The 25,156-nt window shown below is 43.7% G+C and overlaps 1 protein-coding gene across 3 annotated transcripts in view; it reads left to right on the top strand.

Moving 5' to 3' along the window:
• Window positions 1-25,156, top strand: part of LOC148037440 (urea-proton symporter DUR3-like) — a 204,885-nt gene that overhangs the window by 172,126 nt on the left and 7,603 nt on the right. The window lies entirely within an intron of this gene.

Here is a 25,156-nt window from a genome sequence, read left to right as displayed (position 1 = left end):
GGTTGACTGGGACTTCTTAGAGCGCACAATGGCGAGACTGGGTTTCCCTTTGGCATGGATCTGCGGGGTTTCGGCACTTTACAGATCAGCCACTAGTAGGGTTCTCATTGGTGGCAGGAGGGGAGATATCTAGGGTTCTAGGTGGGGCTTGACATCACTTCTACCCAGTAGTTTCTTCGAGTTCTCGACTCTATTTGATCTACTGGAGCATTGTCTGCCTTTCTTTAGCAGGCCAAGCCCTGGTGGTCAACCAGGTCTTCCTAGCGATGGCTTGGTATATCGCCTCTTGTTGGTGTTTCTCCTTGTCTTTTGTGGTTCAGCTTCGCTACCTAGTGTAGATTTTTCTCTAGGTTGGCTCAGACAATTCTAGGGACTCCCAAGCCAAGGTGGCGTGGGCGACCATCATTCGACATCGGTCTAAGGGAGGGCTTGGGATCATTAACCCAAAGTTTCGAAGCTTGCCCCTTTTGGGCAAGCTAGTGGTCCGTGGTCTCACACTAGGTGGGCAGACCTGGAAGGTCCTTTTGTAGGAGGGTCTCCAGGAGTGTAGACCGAGGCTTGGCGGGGGTTGGAGGCCATCCTTGAGATGGATCTTCACAACTGCCCAGATCATGGCACTCAGATCTTCTTTTCTCCGCAGTTTACTTCGAGTGTGGCAAGGCCTTTGCAAGACCCTACTTGAGAGGCCCCCAGGATGCCAAGAGGAGATAGACCGCAAGCCGGTGGTCTAGAACCACTAGGTCAGAGATCGAGACGGGATATAGATAGGCGAGCGATCCCATATCCAGTGGACTGCTGGCTGGAAGGCTGGCCTTGCTCGTACTATCAGGATGTGGAGGGAGGTGTACAAGATGGTAGATCAGGAGATGTTGCAGCGGGCATCAGGATGTCAGCGAAGTGTTGAGCTGAGGAGGAGAGAGATTGACTCAGTGATCCCTCAGGAGTGGCTAGATTCCCCAATCCGAGAGCCGGTGGAGCCTGGGGAGGTGTGATCTGCTAGATTCTCAATGGCAAGTATCCCCTTACAGGTGGCAGGTAGAGTGGGTGGTGCCCCCTGTTGGACTTTCTTTATCGTGTAGGAAGGGGGGTGTCTAGCTCTTGACAGAGGACAGTAGGATGAGGAGATTGCTGTCCTTTCCTAGAGGGCAATCCGTGTGGTTGAACTCCAGGGGAAAACCTTGCGAGTGGACCCTTATGTGCCCTGGGAGGAGTTTTGGGAGTGGCGCCTTTGGATATGGGAGAGCATGCCACTTGATGAGTTGGAGTGGGATCTTGGAGAGTGGCTATGGCCGGCCACTGCTGTCGCCAAGAAGCCTTTGAGGTTCTTGGAGTACCCAACCAGGATTGGTAGATATGTATTGATGCATGAAGACATGGATTGGGCACCCTCACACAGCAGATACTGGGCAGACCATAGCATCACGGATGCCTTCCGTCGGACCTTTTGGTGTCGCCTGTGGGACAACTCGAGGCCAAGGAGAGTGTCGTATTTCATTTGGCTTTTGGCACATAGGGGTTTGGCTGTTGGGAGTTGGTTGGCCCAGATGCAATAGGATGGAGGTTGTAAGCGCTGCCCACAACAGCACTTGGAAACTCCAAAGCACTGCTTGTGGTCTTGCGAGGTAGCACAACTTGTGTGGAGAGGAGCTTGCCGTATTTTCTGCCGTGCAGCACCCAGCCTTGGATGTATCTCTTCGGAGGCTTTTTGTTGGCAAGCAGTCAACTAGGGCCGTCACCTCTTGTATGAGGCCAGGATGCAAGACACAATTTTTCTCATCGAGGCTGGGTCTTGTGCAGTGGTCGGCTTGGAGGCTTTACCCATCCACCAAGTATTGGAGCCCACAACAGAGCGCTCAAAGATATGGGAGATCGTAGGAAATCTTACAGAATGGCACTTTTGGAAGGCGTGCTGTTAGGTGATTTTTGGCGGGAAGTGCCTTTCAGTATATGTGACTTTGGCAGAGCTTTGGACCTCCATCATTCACTCCCTCCGCGGCCAGTGCGACCAGATGCAGGGTGAGTCTCGAGCTCATCAGGATCTCCGTTTTCACTTTCTGCGCACTTGGGGCGGCCATGACTTGTGTGCATATCATCATTAGGATCCGCAATCAATGACTATGCCCTAAAGGATGAAGCAAAGAGTACATCACTGCCATTGTCACTCTCGTGATTGACTACATTGACTTTCTCTATCTTCACTCTAGTATTCTTTGCATGTAGGCTGTCCTTTTTCTCATCTTTGCTATCGTTAGTGCTTGGGGTTGCTCTTTCCCTTCTCTTTCTTCCACTTACAACAATCCTACTTGAAGTTCCCTTTCTTGCTACAATGATGGCACTCTACATTTTTTCCATGAGACTTATTGTGTGCTTTGTTTTCAGAATTGCCCTTCTACTAAGATCTGCCTCTAGTATGTAGTGCATTGGAAGTTTTGCTTATTGAATTATTTTGCCTATTTAGCTCTTCCATGAGTAAAGAGCTCTCCACATCTGAATATAACAACATGGCATTGGAGTTGCTCATTGCTGTCCTAAAAGTATCCCAACTTCCAGGCAAAGTGCATAGCAAAAATGTTGCCTTGAACTCCTCATCAATGTGGAACTCCAAAGCAATCAACTAGCTGAAAATAGAGTTAAACTCATTCATATGTACAGACATGGCTGTACCTTCCTTCATACAAAGGCCCATCAAAATTTTAAACCAATAAACCTTGCTTGCTGCACTTTTCTGAGCATATAACTCGTCAAGTCTTTGCTACATATCATAAGTAGATTTCAATTTCTCTATGTTAAATAGCAAAGCATCTGACACGGAAAGCTCTATGGTAGAGCATGCAACCCCATCTAATTCATCCCACTCATCTTGATCCATGGTTGTTAGTTTTACTCCTTTTGTCTCTTTCTTTTGCACGAGGATATTATAGCACTGCTTTTCCCATATAGGAAAGTTGTGTGTACCCTTAAGCTTCTTAATGTGCAAAACATTGATGCTATCATTGCCGCTAGCCATGATTTTCAGCCTAGAAATTACTCAAAGGTTAACAAATGAAAGCCCAACTATCACACAAATGACAAAGGTACAAAATAAGTATCCCAGCAATGAAAAACCAAGTAATTGCAGAAATTTCAGATCTGCAAATCAAATTTCAGAGTCACAAAATGCGTTCTATAGCACACCACAAGTAATTGCAGCTATGCCACGAGATTATACATCAATTGCATGAGAAAGCCCCAAATTTTAGCTGTAATTTTTGCTCCAAATGCATCCATTGACATAAATTTGACTTAGACGATCAAAAGCCCCAAAATTTGTGAGATGGGAGATGGAAGCTCTCAACTAGAAGTACACAATAGATAGTAGAGAGAGTGAGAGTGAAGACACATCACGATTCCCAATACAATTTGAAGCATAAGTGAAAGTACAAAGTACAATCCTTAGACCTTAGGGTTGTCAAAGTGCGTTCACACTCGAAAAGTATAAAGTATGGTAAGTGACCGAACTATGTAACATAAACACACAAAATAGAATAATGTAACTGGGGGGCGGGGACCTCTAGTAAGGAGAGTAAAAAGTGCCCTAGTGTCCTATTGCGGATCACCGACACTCCTGTGTGAGCGTAGATGTGAGTCAAACCTAACAAATCCCCTTGGAGTCAAAAGTGATTAGTATATAAGGATTAGTGACCAAAGGAGATCAAATTTAAAGCATTATGAAATGCTTCAAATTTGTTTTGAGGAAGAGCTTTGGTGAAGATGTTTATCACATGGTTGGTGATAGGACAGTAGACAAGGCCGATATCTCTTGCATGTAGCCTCTCTATAACAAAGTGATAGTGGATCTCTATGTGTTTCGTGCTTGCATGAAACACTGGGATCTGTGCCTTTGCAATGGCACTTTGACTGTCCGTAAACAAAGGAGTAGGCTCCGTGATAGATACATCAAGATGAACCAACAAACATCTCAACCATACACATTTAAGTGTAGTAGTGAAAGCTGCCTTGTATTCAACTTCACATGACAATGTGGCACCGGTGGATTGTTTCTTGCTAATCCAAGAGATACAAGATGAGCCAAGGAAGAAATAGATTCCACTTGTAGAGTGACGTGAATCAAAATCACCAGGCCAATTTGAATCACTGTAAGCATGTAGTTGTAGTGGTCCCTCCTTGGGATAAAGCAATCCGAGAGTCCTAGTCCCCTGCAAGTAACGAAAAACACGCTTCAAAGCTTGCCAATGTGACATGCGCAGGGTTGAAACTGCAAACTGAATTTCTAGCCTTGTGGTGCATAAATAAATGAGACATCCAACTGTTGGAGCATATGTATAGATGTCAAACAAATCACTGTCATCATGCAAGGACAACTTGAGTCCTATCTCCATTGGTGTGCTAATTGGCTTGCAATCCTGGAAGCCAAATCTCTCAAGGAGTTTACCAATATATATGGACTATGACAATCCAATGCCTCTAGCATCATGAATGAATTGAATGCCCAAATAGTAGTGCAAAGGCCCTAGGTTTGGCATCTCAAAAGTTTGCTTCAAACTTTGTTTGAATGCTGAAATCCGATCAGCATGTGTCCCAGTAAGCAGAAGATCATCTACATAAAGACATATGACTAGCAAGGATCCCCTCTCTTTATATACATAAAGAGTAGACTCTGATGAGTTGTTAATGAACCCTTGATTGACTAAAAAGACATCAATTTTTTGTATACCAAGCTCAGGGAACTTGCTTCAAACCATACAAAACCTTTTTCCATTTACATACCAACTTTTCGAATCCCTCAACTACAAAACCAATGGGCTATTATACATATACTTCTTTTTGAAGTTCCCCATGTAAAAATGCAGTCTTAATATGAAGCTGGTGCACAGTTCAACCATAATGGGCAGCCAAAGCAACGATAGACTGAATGGTAGTCATACGGGATGTAGGAGAAAATGTCTCCTCATAGTTAATACCTTTCTTTTGTGCATAGCCTTTGGCCACAAGCCTGGCTTTATACTTGTTAATGGATCCATCTACATTCCTTTTTAGCTTATAGACCAAGCTCAGGGAACTTGCTTCAAACCATACACATCCTTTTTCCATTTACATACCAACTTTTCGAATCCCTCAACTACAAAACCAATGGGCTGCTGTACATAAACTTCTTTTTGAAGTTTCCCATGTAAAAATGTAGTCTTAATATGAAGCTCGTGCACAGTTCAACCATGATGGGCAGCCAAAGCAATGATAGACCGAATGGTAGTCATACGAGATGTAGGAGAAAATGTCTCCTCATAGTTAATACCTTTCTTTTGTGCATGGCCTTTGGCCACAAGCTTGGCTTTATACTTGTTAATGGATCCATCTGCATTCCTTTTCAGCTTATAGACCCACTTTGTACCAATGGGTTTCTTCCCAACAGGCAATGTCACTAAATCCCATGTTTGATTCTTTATGATAGAATCAAATTCAGCTTGCATTGCTGCCATCCAATGCATGCTTTGTTGTGCATCCTCAAAACATTTAGGCTCCTCATCATCAAGTGTATGTGTTGCCACAACAAACTCCATTGTATTAGCATGATCATGCAGACGTGCTTGTCTTCTAGTACAACCAATAATAGGATCATCCAACTAAATATCTTTCATAGTTTGCAAGTACCATCCAGGCATTTGCCTAGCTTCTTGATTATGTACAAGCTCCTGCTGAACCTCAAATTCAGCATCTTGTTGAATATTCAGATCAGCCATAGGTTGAATTTCTGCGTTGCATAACTTAGCAGAGTGAACATTTTGTTCATTTGCTAAAACTCTAGCTATATCACCAAAAGAAATGACAGTGTCTCTTCAAACACATCATTTGCAGCCTGATACGTGTCAAAACCAACAAGAGATAATTTTGATTTTTTATAAAAAAGCATATCTTTACTAACAAAGACTTTCTTGGAAACAGGGTCATACACTCTGTATCTTTTGCTCTCATTGTTGTACCCTACAAAAATGCATTTGATGGCCTTGTTGTCCAACTTTTTTCTTATTACTTTGGGATGAGCATATGCAAGACACCCAAAAGTACGAAAGTGGCCAATTGAAGGTTTCTGGCTGTTCCAAGCCTCAAAAGGTGTGACATTTTTCAATGCCTTGGTAGGGCGCCTGTTCAAAACATGACAAGCACACATAACTGCTTCCCTACAAAAACCGTGTGGTAGATTCTTAGCTTTCAATATACTTCTGGCCATCTCCATGACTGACTGATTCTTCTTTTTTGCAACCTCATTCTGCTATGGAATATATGCAGTAGTATATTGATGGGAAATGCCTTTTGCCTTTGAAAAATTATTTAGCAAGGAAGACATATATTCCCCCCCTCGGTCCCAACAAAGAGTCGTTATCTTGTAGCCAAATTGATTTTCAACAAGTGTAACAAAAGCCAAAAATGCATCATACATCTTTGACTTTTTTACTAATGAGTAGACCCAACAAAAACGAGTAAAGTTATCAATGAAGGTGATGAAATAATAACATCCACCCAATGACTTTGTCTGCATGGGTCCACATACATGTGAATGCACAATCTACAACCCGACCATTGCCTTAAAAAAAGCAACATCACGAGGAAAAAAGAACTGATACATTTTTCCCAAAATGCATATCTACCATTTGAGTACGCTGCATAAGCATCAAACTACCATAGTTAACATGCCCCATGCGAGCATACCATAACTTTGCCCATGATATAGGAGAAGTAATAGCAGATGCCAAACAGACTGATTGATCAATTGAAGGAGCATCTAATTCATAGAGTTGATGACATAATGTGCTAGTAAGTACCAAAGTCAAGAATTCTTTATCTCTGACCATATATTTGTCATCATCAAATGTGACGTGCATTCCAAATTTTACTAAAGAAGAAATGGACAACAAATTCTTATTTATCCCTCGCACATATAATGCATCCTGCAAACAGAGAGTAGAGCCATCAATGGCTTTCAAGTCAATCTCTTCAACACCTCTAATAGGATAAGATGCATTGTTGACACATTGCATAAATTTGCCAACAGGAGCTGCAACAACAGAGGTAAACAAATCCCTGTAGGATGTAATGTGCTTAGAAGCACCACTGTCAAAGCACCAAGTGCTAGCATCCTTTGTAGAGCTGAACGCTCTATCTGTCCAAGAAGAATCATTGCTGTAGTGTAAAAATAGTAGTCATGGTCAACAACAAACGACGCATACTCTATAGCAATAGCAATAGAAGGTGCATTAGAAATAGACATCCCAGACTCCTTAGTAATGCGTTTCTTGCATTTTGTGATGCAATGACCCGACTTCTTACAATAATGGCACTTGCCCTTCTTGGCTTGTGTGCCCCTTGCTTCTTGTTGATTTGTAAAGTACCGAAACTTTCAGAATTCTATGGATCATTTCTAGATTGGCTGCCCTTGCCCTTATGTCTGCCATAAAAGCATGTTTAGAGGCTACAACATCCACCCCACTGTTCTTTCTTGTTTGCTCTTCTTCTAGGAGCAAACTAACTAATTGGAAAAAGTAAATGGCTATGGAGAAATTCTCATGGTGAGATTTAAGGCAATGTGACAATGGAGGTTTCTACTTGGCCAATGAGCCTATAGAAGTCCTAGCTTAGGTCAATGTTGATAAACTAAGGGTTTGTGACAAGACCTTGTTTTCTGAGGTAGGGTCGGTCCTAGAATCTAGCTTGGTCAAATCTCTTTTCCACTATTCAAGTCCTAAATGATGGAATTCATTGGTTTTTGCTTCATGTTGCTTCAAGGTTAATTATAGTTGCTTTCAATTTCTTGCCTTGGCGTTTCCTATAAGGTATTTAAGATTTGGTCTCCAACCATGCTAATTTTGGTGCTACAACATGAACTAACTCACTACAATTTCATAGTATTACACAATTTTGCATTACATGATGGATTTTAGGATTTCTTTGGGAGCTATCTTGGTGTAATTGGTTTATGTGAATACACTTAGAACCATGGAGGTAGTTCTTTCCCTCTCTAGGAGGTGTTTTTCCCTAGGCCTTATATATATGCCTATTTACTTTAGGGCATACTTAGTCTTGTAAATCTTCTATATTTATACTTCTCAATATACTTTGTATTATGCTCTCATAGCTGCTTCTTTTCCAAGTTGTATGTTTGCATTCTTGCAATCATAAATTTAACAATTGGTATTTGAGCGGGCTGCAATATCTTGGATAGAGTTGTCAACAGCCTTTGCTTGATTTCGTGAAATTGATATGGGATTCGAAGAGGTTCGCAAGTTCACATAGTGCAGGTTAGTTTTATGCATATTTCCTCTACATAGACAAAAGTCTCCTATAAGGGCTAGAAGGTGGCTATAAGGGCTTGATGCTATTAGTTTTTTAATTTGGGTTTGTTTTGACCTCCTTTTGCACTACTACCAGTACTACATAGGCTATTTCATCCTTCTATGCAAATTTTTCAGTAGCAACCAATTCCATAGGTAAGAGTCTTTACAATCTACTTTGTACCATGCTACATTGTATAGACTGGTTTGTGTATGTTTTCTTCTATAAGTTGGATGGAACTAACTATCCACGGACTCATATGATGTGTCATGTGTTGGTTGTAGAGAGACTTTGTAACATTGTGCACATAATTAAAAAATATCTTGGTGGTGTTTTGAAAGCTGCAAGTGTAGTAGAAACAATAGAAATAGGTGTTGTTGAGAATGTTGTAGATCCTAGTTTTGCTCTAGTTAATGCTAGAATACCACTACTCCCTACCTCTTAAACAGATTTGTTGGGATAGTAGAGATGCAAAGGCTCATGCTTTGATTGCATTTTCTATTAAAAGATCTTAAGGAGTAGATGAGATTTTGTGAGATAGTTTACTTATATAGACTGTTCTTAATGGACTTCCTGATTCTATTCAAAGTTTTACACCTACTTTCCATTCAATAATGAAAGGAAATTCGAATGCTTCATCATTTGATGAGTTGATTTGTGTCTTATTGCAAAAAGAAAAATCTTATCAAAATAGGTCCGTCAAGCATTCAAAATTTTCCTAAAATGGTTGTGAAAGAGGTGGAGAAGAAAGATGCTAGTATAGCTATTGTAGATACCTCTCCTTTTAAATCATTATTTGTAAATGTTATCCTCTCTCAAGCTCCTTATTCTCCAAGACTTTGTGTGTGCATTCATGTAACCCTAAATCCAATTGGACATTTAGTACACATTGCAATCATGACCCTTCTGCACATGATTCTTGCATGTATGTTGTGGATTCAGATGTATAGTACTTTGATAATGGTGCTACTAAGCATATTACTTCTCAACACAGTTTGTTTACTTCTCTTGAGCTTTGCCCTTAAGGGAAGTACTGTCATACATACCAATAACTACTCTTATCTTGTTAAAGGAATTCCAAAATTATATTGATTATTGCTAATGGAAGTAGTTTACTATGTTGTGGGCTGTAGAAGCTTCATAATTATGGTAAATGTATGGAAGACATGGCATGTGTAGTTTCAAATTTGTAGGCTATTTCAAATGCAAAACTTTGGCATGCACAGTTTGGTCATTTGAATTTTTCTAGTTTGCTATGCTTGTAGAAATATAATATAGTGTCTTTATCATGTACTCTTAAGGCACGTACAAAACACATTTATGAGGGCTGCATATTGGGTAAATGCAATATGCTTCCTTCTCAAAAGATGATTTAGAAAGAGTTATTCCAAAAATGTAGCATATACACTGATGTTTGTGGTCCAATGCAAACTCTGTCTTTTAGCAAATACCTATACTTCATGTTCATGGCTTTCATTGATGATTACTCCAAGCATGCATGGGTATAGACTTTGAAAGCTAAGTTCGAAGTATTTGTGGGCTTCAAGTAGTTTGTTAGCATGGTTTTAAAAAAAATTAGGATGTAAAACGGGCACTCTGCCCTATTTGAAAGGGAGAGTATATGTCTAAGGAATTTAATGCATATATACCTAAACCTGGGATAAAACATCAATGTACAGTTCTATATACACCACAACAAAATGGTGTAGTTGAGAGAAAGAATAGATCTCTCATAAATATGGATCATGGTGCAATGCATGATTAAAAGTCAAGCTTTGCCACATTGTTTTTGGCTTGAGGTTATTTTGTGTGTAGCTGATGTACTTAACAGGTATCCCACTAAGGCATTGCATTCAATTACTTTGTATGAGGCTTGGCATGACAAGAAACCGTCTATTACTCACTTGTACATTTTTGGTTTCTTGGCTTATGCTTTGGTATGAGTTTGATGCAAGAAATTGGATAGTAAGGCTATGAAATGCTTTTTTTTTGTTACAATATTGAAAGCAAAGGTCATAAGTTATACCATATACAAACGAATTATATTTTGGTCAGTTGTGATATTGTCTTTGTAAAAGATGCTATTCATCCTTTACTTTCATGTGCCAAAGAGGTAGGTATACGATCACCAGATACCTATGACACTTTGTTGCCTCTTAATAGTACCCAATCACATGTAGTGTCAAAGAAGGCAGTTTTTCAGCTTATGAAGGTATCTCATGAACCTACATATTAGCCTATTGCACTTCTAGGTGAGAGAGTAGAGATTGAGCAATCAAGGACTACTCTAGAATGGTTGGTGCAAATGTTGCATGATAGTAAATTGGATTCACCATTGTCTAATCATACTCGTTCTCACTCTCATAGTGCCTCTTATGCATCCAATTGTTATGGATTGATTGTTTCTAGTCTATATGATGAGATTGAGTCTGTTTCTTTTGATTGCTATGTAATTTGAATATGATGCTATTGTCAAAAATGGTACTTAGTTTCTATATAACTTTTCTCTTGGCAAAAAGGCTTTTGGTATTAAGTGGTTTTAAAGTTGAAGCATAAGCTAGATGGTAATGTTGTCATTATAAGGCTCCACTTGTGGCAAAGGGTTATGCTCAGCAAAAGGGCATTGACTTTGATGAGACCTTTACCTCTACTTGCCATATGAGAACAATTCGTAGCATTTGTGCATTAGCAACTTATAATACTTGGAATATACATAGTTGAATATCAAAACTGCATTTCTAAATGGTGATCTACGTAAGGAAGTGTATGTTTTTCAACCCCATTGTTTTGTCTAGAAAGGGAAAGAAAACAAAGAGTGCATATTGAAAAAGGCATTGAATGGTCTAAAGCAAGCACCTCGGGTTTGGTATGAGAAGATATCTACATAATTGATTATATAAATAGAGAGCAAAGTGTGCAAATTGAAAAAGAAATTCTATGGTCTAAAGTGAGTACCTCGAGCTTGGTATGAGAAGATATCTATATACTTGATTGCACATGGTTTTCCAAATAGTCCAATTTGGGAGCATTTTATATGTTAAACAAACATGAAGGTGATATGCCTCTAATCATTGTGATTTATGTTGATGACGTGTTGCTCACTGGTCCTAATGAGACACATATTACTGATTCAAGGTTAAGTAGAATTCAGCTTTTGATATGCCAAGTTGGGTTGTTGCATCATTATTCACGTATTTGTTCAAGCAATTTGATGGAGGTATTGCTTCGTATCAAACAAGGTATGTCGAGATATTATTGCAGAGATTTAGTCTTGAAGATTGCAAGCTGATTGCTACTCATATGGAGATGGGTTTGAAGTTGACCCTTCATGATGGTGAAGACTACTTTATATCTTTCCCTATTAGTAGGCTATTGGATGTTTGATTTATATATGCATCACAAGGCCCAACATTCAGTTTGGATCTCATAGATGAGCAGGTTCATGAATAGCCGAGGCACCACGCATTGACAAGCAATGAAGCATATATTTGGCTACGTGGAGTGGTGCTTGGCACCTTAGGTTGTGTTTTCCCAAGAAGGGATCTTTACTATCAAATTTACATGCCTTTTGGATTCTAGCTGGGCTGGTTGCTACAATAGTTATGTATCCACAAGTGGTTTTTCCTTCATGCTTAGTAGTCGATGCATATTGTGGTTGAGTTCATTGTGGCTACTTCTTGTTGTAAAGTTGAGTATATAGCAACTTTGACAACTACCGTTGAGCGTGCTTGGCTTTGATGTCTTTTGACTGATTTGGGTATTGGATAGTCATTTGCCTCCACCATCTCCATTGACAGTTGTATGGAATCTAGTGTTCCATGCATGTACTAAATACATTGAGATTCATTGTCATTATATTAAGGAGATACTCTCGATAGGAGAGATCAGCTTGACCTATGTGTGAGCATAGGACAACCTTGCAAATCTTTTCACAAAGGCTTTGCCTTGTGAGAAGTTTAAAGCTTTCTACAAAGCTTTGGGCTTACTCTCTTTTTGGGATTGATTATAGTCTATCGGGCTTTGCACTTACCTATACGTGAGTATTAGCTCTTGTTCATCATATCATTTTGGTAGTGACATATTTGAATACCCTTTGGACTGTTGGGGCAGTTTATTTCCTCTCTAGGTTTTTTGGTCCCTAGCCTTGTATATATGCCTATTCACTTTGGGGCATACTTAGTCTTGTAACTCATATCTATTGATACTTCTCAATATGCTTTCTCTTGTGCTCTCTCAAGCTTCTTCTTATTCATGTTGTGTGTATGTATTTTTGTAACCTTGAGTGCAATATGTATGCACCCCTTTTTGGCTATCCAAAGTAAAAGCCTCTTGACAATGATTCTTGTAATTTTGCAAATGGTTTATTTTGATGTTGTAGTGATTTGATTCATTAGTTGTCTAATCACAAGGATGTCATAGTGGTCACAGATGTATCCAAGCTTAAAATGATGAGGACTAAGGCACACCTATGCCTATCCACCTTGCTTTAATCAAAGGCACACCCTGCTAGCAATCAGCACCTTGGGATGAACCCAAACTAATTGCAATGATGTTTTCAAGCCACCTAAATTGGACAAGTGAACAACACCTAAGCCATGGTTGTCAAGTACAATATGGTATGGTGCGATAAAATACGGTACTAAATGGTATCTTATGATTTTATAAGGTATGGTACGATATTAGTACGAAAATAAAATTAACTTAAGTTTTAAAAAAACTATAAATGATAAGTCACATGTTTAAAGTGAAAATAGACTATAGCAATGCCATTACAAAATAAAATCAATGATCATACATCATACAAGTATCATAGGAGTTAGGAGTCGGACGATCATCATCATCATCCCTGGACATCGGATGATGAGATACTCTCATACTCATCCTCATTGATGAGGTTATCATCATCATTAAATGGTGGCTCCCTAGGCAATGGTTGTGTAACTGTAGGCAATGGGGGGATGATATGATCATGCACGTGATGAGAGCTACTAGTGTCTCTCTTCACATGTCTGCAAACCACTCAAACCACCCCTTATCAATCTCAGAGGGTGCCGAATGACCATGCCCCTACTAGCAATTGTTGCAACTCAAACCCCTTGAACTGGTCGAACTCCTTGCCCAAGAGCACATCGACTGTGAGTGTCACAAGTGTCTACTACTATGAGCTCTTCATAGAGCTCTGCAAAGATCTGCTCCTCATCAACCTCCTAGTATACACTCGCAAGAGTGTCACCCATCAACTTGAATGTATCAACGTTCACCTACAGAATGCACATAAGATCATAAATACTAAATTGTTAAGTATAAATTTGAAAACAACAAATTTGAACTTGACTTAACCAAAACGAAGTGTTTACCTGTTTTGGACTACTCATGGTTATCATGGCCTTCATTATGTGCAAGTTAGTGCAGCAATAGACTAGCCACTCTAACTATCCTGTGCTGTGAATCTTCATGTGAATGAGACAATAGGCACTCCAATTTCTCTCACATGCACCCGAAGAGCAATCTTGAGCAAGGACTCTCATGGCCAAGGGTTGAAGAGTGTGCAGCGCATATCTGATATTTTGCAACCAAAAGAGAGGCTTCACAAGCGACTCTCTTCTCCAAAGTGGGAGAAGCAAAAGCCACATGCTCTCTTTGATGCTCATAGCATCCAAGCTCATCTAGAACTATTTTATGGTCATCCATGGATACCATGTGAGTGAGATATGCAAACTGGTTAGAACACAGTTCTCTATCATCCATGACTGCTGGAAACTTATAGGTTGGATGTAATAGTGTTGCAAATCCATGGATGGGGTTACGCATCCATGCCCATCTCTACATGTTGTGACTCTGTGATCAGTATACAAGCCTGTGCCTCCACCAATGCTCCCCTAAAGAGGTGAATGAGAAGGCCCATGGTGGACCCCTCGCAATCACTCGTATGTAACACCCTATAAAAGGGAGTCACGGCAATCACGATCCCACGGACTATTTGCCACAAATGCTCATCAAGGCACAAGCGTTGCACGGCTTTTGCCTCCTCTATCTCATGCTCATCCGACTCATTTCATAGAGTAGACACCACCATATGGTGTAGGGTGAACTGCACCTCATAAAGGTGCTCCAACAACAACCACATACGAGCAAAGCAAGTGGAAGAAGGCTTCTTCAACTCAAGCGTGCTATGCTAGCGATACATCGCAAGCACCTTCACCTTCACTATGAAGAAGGTGACAATTGATGTAGCCTTATGCACCACCCTCTTCACCCATTTGAGCATCCCAATGTCTTCCATGAGCAAGTCCAAACAATGACGTGCACATGGAGTCCACACTATCAAAGGAAACTTGGCCTCAAGCAAATGGCCTATGTACTGACAATTTGATGCATTGTCAATAACAACTTGGATCACAGTTGTTGATGGGCCCACGTACAACCACATCATACATGGCACAAACTCAAAATTATGATAAGGAAATGTTCGAGGGGACATGAATTCAAAATTATAATAATGAAATCAACAATTTTAAAAAGACAATGTATAGCTCAATGATAGCTTTCCAAATGTGGCGATAGATGAATGTACCGCTCATTTTTCTTCTCCTTTTGCTGGTGTTTACGGCCCGCAAAAAATATGTGCCGAGTGAACATGAAACAAGTATGTTGATGATGCTCCATGTCCTATGGTCTCCCCGTCCATTGGTGAGAATGGAGCAACTGTATTTTGTCCATGCGGCCCAAATAGGATCAAGGGCTCAATCAATCCTCTCCTCTTAATCAATCTTCTTGGTTCTCATGCCATTGTATGTAATACCGCTCCATCCTTCACATGGGCCCACATTGGCGATGGTACTCACCATCTTTCTCCATTGCTCATGCTTTAGGACATTGGATGCAAGATTGCACTCGATCACCATGCGTGCAATCTAAATGTTCGCTTGTCGTTGTCTTTCTCTAGGAAAGGCAATTGATCCAAGCATATGACTAGGAGCTTGAGAGAGAGAGGATTGTTTATCCAGTGCTGCATGAGCCTCCAATCTTTGCCTTTTGCCAATGCTAGAGCTAGAAGCGTATGTGGAGTTGGCACCACCAATGTTGGAGGCCTCACCTACATCGGTTCAAGATACGCCTACTTTTAAGGCTTCCTCATGAGTAGATATAGGTGTGGGTGTCGTTGCCGATGCACCACTTCCTTCTCTTGTAGTGGATCCCCCTCTTGGCGAGAATCCCATCTACAATGTGTTGAGGAATCACCTTGCATGCAGCAACTTGCGCACCCCCCCCCCCCCCCCGGCGGCCGCGTCTTGGAAAGATGTCGAAGAAGCTGGGTTGTACCACTTGTGTAGTGCTTTCCGCTACTTGCATATCCAATGGTGGGAGTTGGAATTGTTTGTGTCCTCCACACGGATGGCATGGAAGTTGAAGGCCTCATGCTTCTTGCGTGTCATGATATGGAGGTGTTGAGGTAAGGCCCAACGAAGAGGAGAGATTGAGAGTCCTCACTCTAATCACGATGATGCTTGAAGAGGAAGGGGATGGGAGGAAGAGGAGAGAGTGAGAGCTTTAGAGACTTGAAGAGGGGAATGGGGTGGGGAGATGATGCTTACAAAGGGAGGGGATGGGGGGAACTTGGAAGAACAATGAAGAGGGAGGGGATGGGAGATTCATGCTTGGAGACAAGAGGGAGGGGATGAGCCTTGTGGAGAGAGTAAGACTTGAGAAAGTGTGCAAATGAGCCCCGAGTGCAACACCCATGCCTTTTTGCCAAATGCTACCTTGAGAAAATGCGCCGAGATTGTTTTGTATAACCCGTTGTCCGCAGGATAGGTGGCCTAAACGTGCCTACAATCACATATGGATTCGTATGAGTACATACAGTACGATCCGTATGGTACAGATCCATCCAAATGACATATAGAGGCAACCATGACCCAAGCCAAGGAAAACAAAATGACTACTAAAATTTGGCATCGTAGTATTATGACCATTGTGACATCGTAGTGGTTTATCATTGTAACTTGGGTAATATCGTGATGCCAAAGCTGAGAGCCATTCTTGGAGAGGTTTGAAGCTATTGCCATCTATTCTTATGGTTAATGTAACTATGCACAATGAACACCTAATCATTCAATGTTTTCAAGATTCTCAATCATTTTAATCATTCAAATCCAATCAATTTCAATGTGCATATTCCATTTCTACTACATCCACAATGGATTTTGGAGTGCTATAAGAACCATATTAGAGATAAACCCAATCCAAGGTTAGCATTGACTGCACACCCTATTCAGCTAATGGGATAGCTTGTAGGATTTGGGGGAAACCCATTTGTTTGTATATTTCATTTGTTTTCTTGGCAACGGAACCAAAATGTTGAGGCAAAATCAAGACTCAATAAAAATGGGACATGGATGGAACTCTTATCCCTTAAAGAGCTTCTCCACACTCACATTGTCTCGTATCTCTCACCTAGGATACTCTCATCCATTCTCTCATAAGTGGGCAAGCTAAGCTCTTCTCCCCAAGCAAGCAACTCGACAAGCTGAATCTGAAGAGAGAGAGGTAGATGCTCACCAAGTCCCTTGCTCCCTCCATTGTAGTTTGGATGGTGCGATGAGTGATATGGTGCTTCTCAATCCTTGCGTAGGCTTCCAATGGCTTCTTGCTCCAAGATCCAATGCTTTAATGCTCCAAGCTTCAACTACAGAGACCAAGAAAAGAGAAGGTGAGGAGACATAGTTGCATTAGTATCACATACAAAAGAATTCATAATATGTATTAGTACCGTAAGGTACCAACTTAATGGATACATCTTTTTCGGTCTGATCTACACATTGGGAAGAGTTAAATGCGAATTATACACTTATGATTCTCTCATGGGATTATGTTAATTGAGATTTAAACTTCTTTACCTTTGTTGTCAAGAAATTTAGGTTTTAAGTAGCTTGTAGAAGAGAAAATGTATTTTTACTATACTGTATCTTAAAAATCTTAAGTTACCATTTTCCATATTTTATTGTATCGTACCATATCATACTTTTTGTACCTAGCAACCATGTGAAGAGAGAAGCTTCCCTTCTCTCATACTCACTCAAGCAGCCTCACACTCTCACTCTCTCACAAGCTATGGAGGATGGAGAAGAAAAGAAGATAGAGGATAGAGTCCACTAGTTCTTACACAAGAATTGCAAACATTTGCATAGGGCATATTTTGCTTCTTTTTGTTGTTGGTGCAACAATTTGGATGTTATGAAGATACGTTTGCTATGTTCAATGTGAATAGGACAAAAATCCAAAGCATTTTAAGAAGAGAGTATTGGCCTTGGTCAATTCCTAGAGTCTATAGGAGTCATAGAGGCTGTTGTAAAGATGTCCCAAGGGCTAAAGAACATAAAAGAACAAATAGCATCAACAAAGACCACATGGTTTTGCAACTTCCAATGGTCCAAAGTGTCTTTTTTTTTTTGCAAATAAAGTGTAGCTAATAATATCACTTCAAAAAAAGGCCTGAATACAATGAAGTGCTCATGCTCAACAGACTAGTTGAAGCTGATGTAGAGTCACAAATATATCAAGTATACAAGCCTCTCAAGGGGGTCTGGCGAGGATGGGGGCAAGAAGCCATGGAGGGGGGATGTATCGCCATCTGAGGTTGCCTGCTTGCATCATGAAGAACAGGTCTGGCCGCCCCAGGTGTGCAAGAAGTGAGAATGGAACTCCTGACGAGCTCGAGACTCGCCCTGCACCTGGTCCCACTAGCCGCGGAGGGAGTGGATGATGGAGGTCCAGAGCTCAATCAAAGTCGCCTACATTGAAAGGCTCTCCCCTCCAAAAACCACCTGACAGCGTACCTTCTAGATGTGCCATCCATTAAGACTCCCTACGATCTCCCATACCTTAGAGCGGTCTGTTGTGGGCTCCAGTACCAAGCGGTTGGGTAAAGCTTCCAAGCCGACCATTGCGTAAGATCCAGCCTCAATGATGAAGATTGTGTATTGCATCCCGGCCTCATACAGAAGGTGACAGCCCTGGCTGACTGCCTGATAGCAGAAAGCTCCCCACGAGATACATCCAAGGCTGGGTGCTAGACGGCGGAAAATGCAACATGCTGCTCTCCACACAAGCTGTGCCGCCTCACATGACCAAAGGTAGTGCTTTGGAATTTCCAAAAGCTGCTGTGGGCAGGGTTTACACCCTCCATCCTGCTGCATCTGGGCTTAGCCAACTCCCCACTACCAATCTTCCGTGTGCCAAAAGCCATAGGAAATACGATACCCTCCTCGGCCTCCAGGTGTCCCATAGGTGGCGCTAGAAAGTCCGACGGAAGGCATCTGTGATACTGTGCTCCACCCAATGTGTGCTACGCAAAGGCACCCAATCCATGCCCTCCTGCATCAATACATGTCTGCCAATCCTAGTTGTGTACTCCAAGAACCTCAGTGGCTTCTTGTCAACTGCAGTGGCTGGCCATAGCCACTCTCAAGGTCCCACTCCAGCTCATCAAGTAGCCTGCTCTCCTATATCCAGAGGCGTCACTCCCGAAACTCTTCCTAGAACACATAAGGGTCCAGACGCCATGTCTTCCCCTGAAGACTGACTACACGAATCCTCCTCCAAGGAAGGACAATGATCTCCTCAACCTGCTGCCCTCTGTCAAGGACCAAACCCCCCCCCCCCCCCCCCCTACATGGTGAAGAAAATCCAGTAGGGGGCACCACCTACTCTGTCTGTCACCTATAGGGGGCTACTTGTCGGTGAAAATCTAGCGGCCCATACCTCACCATGCTCTATCGGCTCTAGGATCAGGAGGTTAAGCCACTCCTAAGGTATCGTTGCATCAATCTCCCTTCTCCTCAGCTCCGCTTATCTCTGACACCCTGATGCCTATTGCAACACCTCTTGGTCCACCATCCTGAACACCTCTCGCCATGTCCTGATAGTGCGAGCGGGGCCGGCCTCCCAACCAGCCCACTAAATGTGGGGGCGCTCACCAATTTGGCAGTCTATCCCCTCTTGGCATCCGGGGGGGCTCTAAATTAGGGCCTTACGGAGGCCCTACCACACACGAAGTAGGCTGCGGAGGAAGGAGGATTTGGGGGCATGATCTGGGCCGCCGTGAAGATCCATCTCAAGGATGGCCTCCAATCACCATGAAGCCTCGGTCTGCACTCCTGGAGACCCTCCTGCAATAGAACCTTTCAGGTTTGCCCTTCTGGCGTGAGCCTGTGGACTACTAGCTTGCCCAAAAGGGCTAGGCTCTGGAACTTTGGGTCTATGATCCCAAGCCCTCCCTTAGACCAATGCAAGATGATGGTCGCCCATGCCACCTTGGCCCGAGAGTCCTTGGAAACATCTGAATGCGGCCCAGAGCAAATTCCGCACTAGGCGGCGAAGCTGAGCTACACAAGACGAGAAAAAACTCCAACACGAGGCAATGTACCATGCCATCGCTAGGAGGACATGGTTGACCACTAGGGCTCGGCTTGCTAAGGAAAGGCGGGTAGTACTCCAGTAGGTCAGCTTCTACCTGATAGAGTTGAGCATAGGAAGAAACTATTGGGCAGGAGTGATGTGGAGTCCCACCTGAGACCCCAAGTATTGGACGGTTCCTCTGCACACCCATCTGAATCCCAAGTGGATGCCCCACTTCGTGCTAGAGTTCGGGACTGTAAGAAAACCAACCAACTTTCGCCAGTTGATTTTCGCTCCCGCTATTGTGCAAAAAATACTCTCAGAGCTAGTCTCACTCTCCAGCATCAGCTCATTGTTCTCTATATATAGTGTGGTATCATCTGCATACTTTGAATCTAACAACTCCCTCTCCTCCCTTATCGGAAGTCGAAGGCCACAAGCCCGCTCACACGTGATTAGAGGAAGTAGGACATCGCCTCTACAAAGAGTAGAAACAGGTACAGGGCCAGAGGACAGCCCTTGCCGGACTGATCTCTCCAGCCGAAACTCCCCCCCTCCTGCCACCTATGAGAACCCTGCTGGTAGCCAATCTTTAAAGTGCAGAGACCCCGCGGATCCATGCCTGGGGGAGGCCCAACCTCACCATGGTGCCCTCTAAGAAGTCCCAATCAACCCTGTCGTAGGCTTTCTCGAAGTCTGGGAGAAGTACAACCAATCCTTGACCACTGTGTTGGGCCCTCTCAGTTGCCTCGAAGAAGGTGAAGACATTGTCTAGGATGCTCCTATCCTGGACAAAACCTGTCTGTGTGTCATGAATGATGTCTAGATGCATAGGGCAGAGTTGCCTATCATCTTAGCCAGTGCCTTATAGGCTACTAATAATAGGGTGATCAGTCTTCACTGGGATAGCTCCAACTGGTCTCCCCCTTTCGGGAGGAAACTGATAAGACTTGCCGATAGACTCCCTGGTATCCGTCCTAAGTTGAAAATCTCCTAAAAGTCCAGCAATAGGGGGTCCTTCACCACCTTCCAGTAGGTAGCGAAGAAGGCCTTAGAAAGACCCCACCATCCTCTCCTGGGCATTTCTGCCGTGATGTGCATGGAAAGCCTCCTCTAATTCGTTCTTTGTGAAGGGGTCTAGGAGGGAGCGAGCCATCTCCTGTGTGATGAGGGATGGGATGTGGTCCCAAACATGTTGTCTACAGCCCTGTCCTTTGGCTGAGACTGCCTCTTGCTGGAAAAGGTGTCTGTAGTAGTCAGTGCCAATCTCCATCACCTCATCTGGGCTAGAGCGAATCCTCCCATACTGATCCTAGAGGCTATGAATCAGATCTCCTGAAGTATGAGGTTGATGCACCTGGGAAAACACCCTACACATTGTGTCCCCCTTCCGTGCCCAAAAAGTTGCTGAGATACAGAAGGAAAACTCTGAGCGCTTATCCTCGAGGCCCCGGCGAGGGCTGCCCGTGCGCACACCTCCTGTGCATGGAGAGTGGGGTCCCCTGGTGCCTCCTGGAGAAGTCTGTTCATGGCTGCTAGGTCTCGTCAGAGTGCTCTCTCCTTCTCCCAACTCTGTTGCCTGGCACGTGGGACTGCCTCTTGGCAGATCCTACTCGACTCGGCTACCTGTGCAACCTCCTCTGCGATCCGGTCCCTGTTGTCCCACTCCCTAGTCCAGAGCTGCTTAATCTGCCTCCTCACCTCCTTGCTTTGTAGATCGATTTAGGGATCTGACAGGATGGTGTGTCCAGGGCTGAAACTGGGGGATCAAGTGTCAGGAGGAACGGGCAGTGATTAGACAAAGTGGTGCTAGCCAAATGCCCTACCTAGCCTCTGCGAGAGCACTCCCACTCTCCCACATAGAACCTATCTAGCCGTTCCAGCAAAACTCCGCCCAGCCGCCTGCATCCCCAAGAGAAGTTCAACAACCTCTCCCTCCTATGGAAAGCTTGGTCCCTCCAGGCATCACGTGCTCCTACTGCAAGGAGGAAGACCTCCCATGCCTCCTGCTCCTCCCTTGCCATACCCTGGTAGTTTTTGCCTTTGCCCTACTGGTCCTCTAGGGCCTCTAGGTTGTTGAAGTCTCCTCCAACAATCTAGGAGTCCACCTCTTTGAGTCCTGCTGTGATCTCCACCCAGAACCTGCTGCGTGCCCTAACCTCCATAGGGGCATAGACATTGAGGACTCTAAGATACGATTCCCAATTATTCAATTTGATCCATAGAACCCTCCTTGCCACAATTGCCTCGTGATCACGTACAGAGGTGGTAAGGCTCGGGCCAATAGAGGTGCATACGCCTCCACTCCTACCGCGGGCATTGATGGCGTACTCCCAGTAAGTGTTTGAACTGCCTGCTAGGAGTACCTTCCCTACTCAATGGGCCTGGGCGGGGGTGAGCTTGTGCTCTTGCAGAAGTAGGATGTCGATCCGTCCCGCAAGGGCCGACTACTGCAACTCCTGCCGAACAATCAACTTCCTAGAACCATGTGTCCCACTGTAGTGGAGACTATTCACATTCTAGGATGCAAGATGTAAGCTCATAGGGAAACCTGTGACTGACTGAACAGGCATCTGTTCAGTGTGGAAGTTGCTAATGAAGAGGAAGAGCTATAGGACATGCGAATATGCTTTGCCATAGGTCTGGACGGCGAACTCCATTTCCCCATGGTGGCCCTCGAATGGACCATGGGGGTGATAGATGCTCCTTGTGGTACCACCAGGGCATGGCATGTATCAGCAAAACTGAGAATCGTGACTCTGTACACTAGTAGAAACACGCATCCTATGCTGAGGGCCACTCGATCACATCCATTGGTGCTCTTCATTGTGGAGGGGCTCGAAAGATAATGCTCAAGTGTGGGACGTCGGCACCAGCCCACCAGTTAATGTCCATCATGCAACCTGGCCACTACTGTGAAAATAGTGCTAGTCCTTCTCCTCCCATCCAGTGGGAGATGTGGTTTCCCAATTGACTCTTCACCTCCTCCTCTATCTGTGTCATCATCCGGTCCCCTGAGTGAGAGGTCTGAAGGAAGAAGACATAGTTTGGTCCATCCAATAGTGCTAGTAGATGGACCTTGCCACTCCTTGACTTGCGTACCACGAAGATCCCCACCTCGATAGGTAGTGGAAACTCTCAGTGCTCCGCAACTCTCAAGTAGGACTACTGATCACTGCAAAAAAATTCCTGCGGTAACATTTGCGCCTGTCTCGGGAAAGTGTGACGGGCAACGGGGACAGACGAGGTGGTGGCTGTGGGGGAGGGGAGGTAGGCAAAGCTGTTGGTGAGTGGAGGATGTAGGTGTATGTGGCTCATCACCTCGTGTGGGAAGAGGGGGGTGGGTAGGCGGGGATCACCTGTACTAAGTGCGGATCAAGGGGGGGTGATCGGTGGGGGGGGGGGAGGAAGATCGAGGGATGTTGAGGCGGTTGGAGGTATTTGGGGGGGGGGGGGGGGTTTGTTGGCTAGGATCAGTGGGGTATTCATAGGAAGGGAGGGGGTGTGGGGGCTAGGGTGAGGTAGCGTGTGGCGCGGGTGGTGGATGTGGGAGACTATGGTCCTGCCGGGTGGGACGGGGGGCTCCACGGGGGGTTGTTACTCGCCCTCCTGCTCCCTATTGTCGTGGCTGTGTTTGAGGGGTTGACTTTGGCCCCCCCTGCCATCTCTCTCTCTGTCGTCTCTGAACCCGTGTAAAACCGTCAGCGTCCACCTGCAGGCCTGTTGACAGAACTGCCTTGGCTCCAAAGCGCATGCAATCTGCTGCCTGATGCCCAAAGTCGTGGCAGTGCAGGCACTACCTTGGTTGCCTAGTCACAATGACCTACTGCCTAAAGGAGTGCCCTCTTGCCTCATTCTCCAGGAACTTTGGTATACTCTTTGTATCTTTCACGGCCACCCATACCTTTGGGACTCTTGGAGTTGTCACTCCATCTGCGGAGGCAGGAAGAATTGTGCCGAAGAGCCATCCAAAGTCCTCCACTAGGTAGTGGTACTCTACTGCCAATCCAGGGAAAAGTAAAGTGACCGAATGCCTAAGAAACCTGTTATGGAGCGCAAATGTCTCCACTGTGAAGCCACTGTACCAGGGAACCATGTAAATGACCCCCTTCGTGGAGGCATAGGGTGAGCTATCCACTAGCTCACGAGCTGCCTCCACAGAGGTGAGTTGAACCATGAAGATCCCTTGACCCATAAGGACTGCCTCCCGATCTATGCTATGCCAATATGCAGCGTGGAGTGAAGCATTTGGGGGGGTTGCAGGCGATGGCGATGGGCAGGGACAAGCGGGGTGGGTGCGAAGGATCAGTTGGGGGCGGGGTAGCAGGCGCGATGCGACAAAAGTAGAAAAGGTCCAAGGTGTTTAACACATGATCCAAGGAAAGAGTTGAGAGTATCCTCTCAATGGAGTAGGAATAATGTGAAACATAAAGAAATGTTTAACAAACCAGTAAGAAGGGAAGCACACATTGAAATAAACCGATACCTTCTAAGAAGATAAGGAGAACAATGGCAAAACCATAAAATAGAAAGAACTATCTCTATTAGGGCAGCACAAGTCCACAAGCAAAACTCTTATTCCTTCTCTTGGTGAGGATAACACTAGATGGCATGATACCAACAAAGCATCTTCATAAAGAAGTTAAAACCCTGATTGAGGAATCCACATTTCCATGTATCCCCCTTAAAATCATTCACCAGCACTTAAGTGGCTTTACCAAATACCATAGTGGCATTTGCATAATCCTCTATCAAAGGAGACAGAATATTATGCTGATGAACAGATTTAGTAGACGACATTTGCAAGGATAAAGGTCTGTTGAGACTGGAAAATTGTGCTGCAAACTCTAATCAGCAATCTTAAAATGTGGATTGAGCAGAAGACTTGGTTCAGAAGATCTTAGAACTGCTTTAATGTTGCTCTGCCGTGGCCTAAAATGCATGCTCAAGCCATCGCAAATCGACATAGCAATAAAAGAATTTACATATCCCTATAGTTGATTTACTTTTCTGCAATGAAGTTTTTTGCTGCTCTTGAAAAGTAGAGTCTTAAACAATCCATTTCATCAGGACATAATATCGTTGTATCTCCTTCTATAAAAGCACACAAAGTTGCAGTATGTTTTTGCTATAAGAATTTACTCCATTTGAACTCATGCGGTAGTTAGTTACTTTTATGTGCACTTCTAGGCTAGCTTGTAAGCAAACATAAGAATATTGAGAGGGAAGCTTCAGGTAGTGACGCCAACAAGCTGAGAATGCAAAACGAGAATGCCTTCAATGAGATGTTCTTTAAGAATAATAATATCTACCGAGTGCAAGCCTGGATATTATCTACCAAAGCCAATAACAGCCAAAATAATGGAAAAACTGAAAGCTCCCAATTTTTTCTTTCTTCAAATGCAATTTTTCCTTTTTCCGTCTTTGTGGC

The sequence above is a fragment of the Lygodium microphyllum genome, chromosome 4 (genome assembly GCF_053477565.2).
Source record: "Lygodium microphyllum isolate KBCC chromosome 4, Lygodium_microphyllum_v1.1.10, whole genome shotgun sequence".
Taxonomy (NCBI): domain Eukaryota; kingdom Viridiplantae; phylum Streptophyta; class Polypodiopsida; order Schizaeales; family Lygodiaceae; genus Lygodium; species Lygodium microphyllum.
Note: the sequence above shows the minus strand (reverse complement) of the source record. Positions and strands in the feature narration are given on the sequence as shown.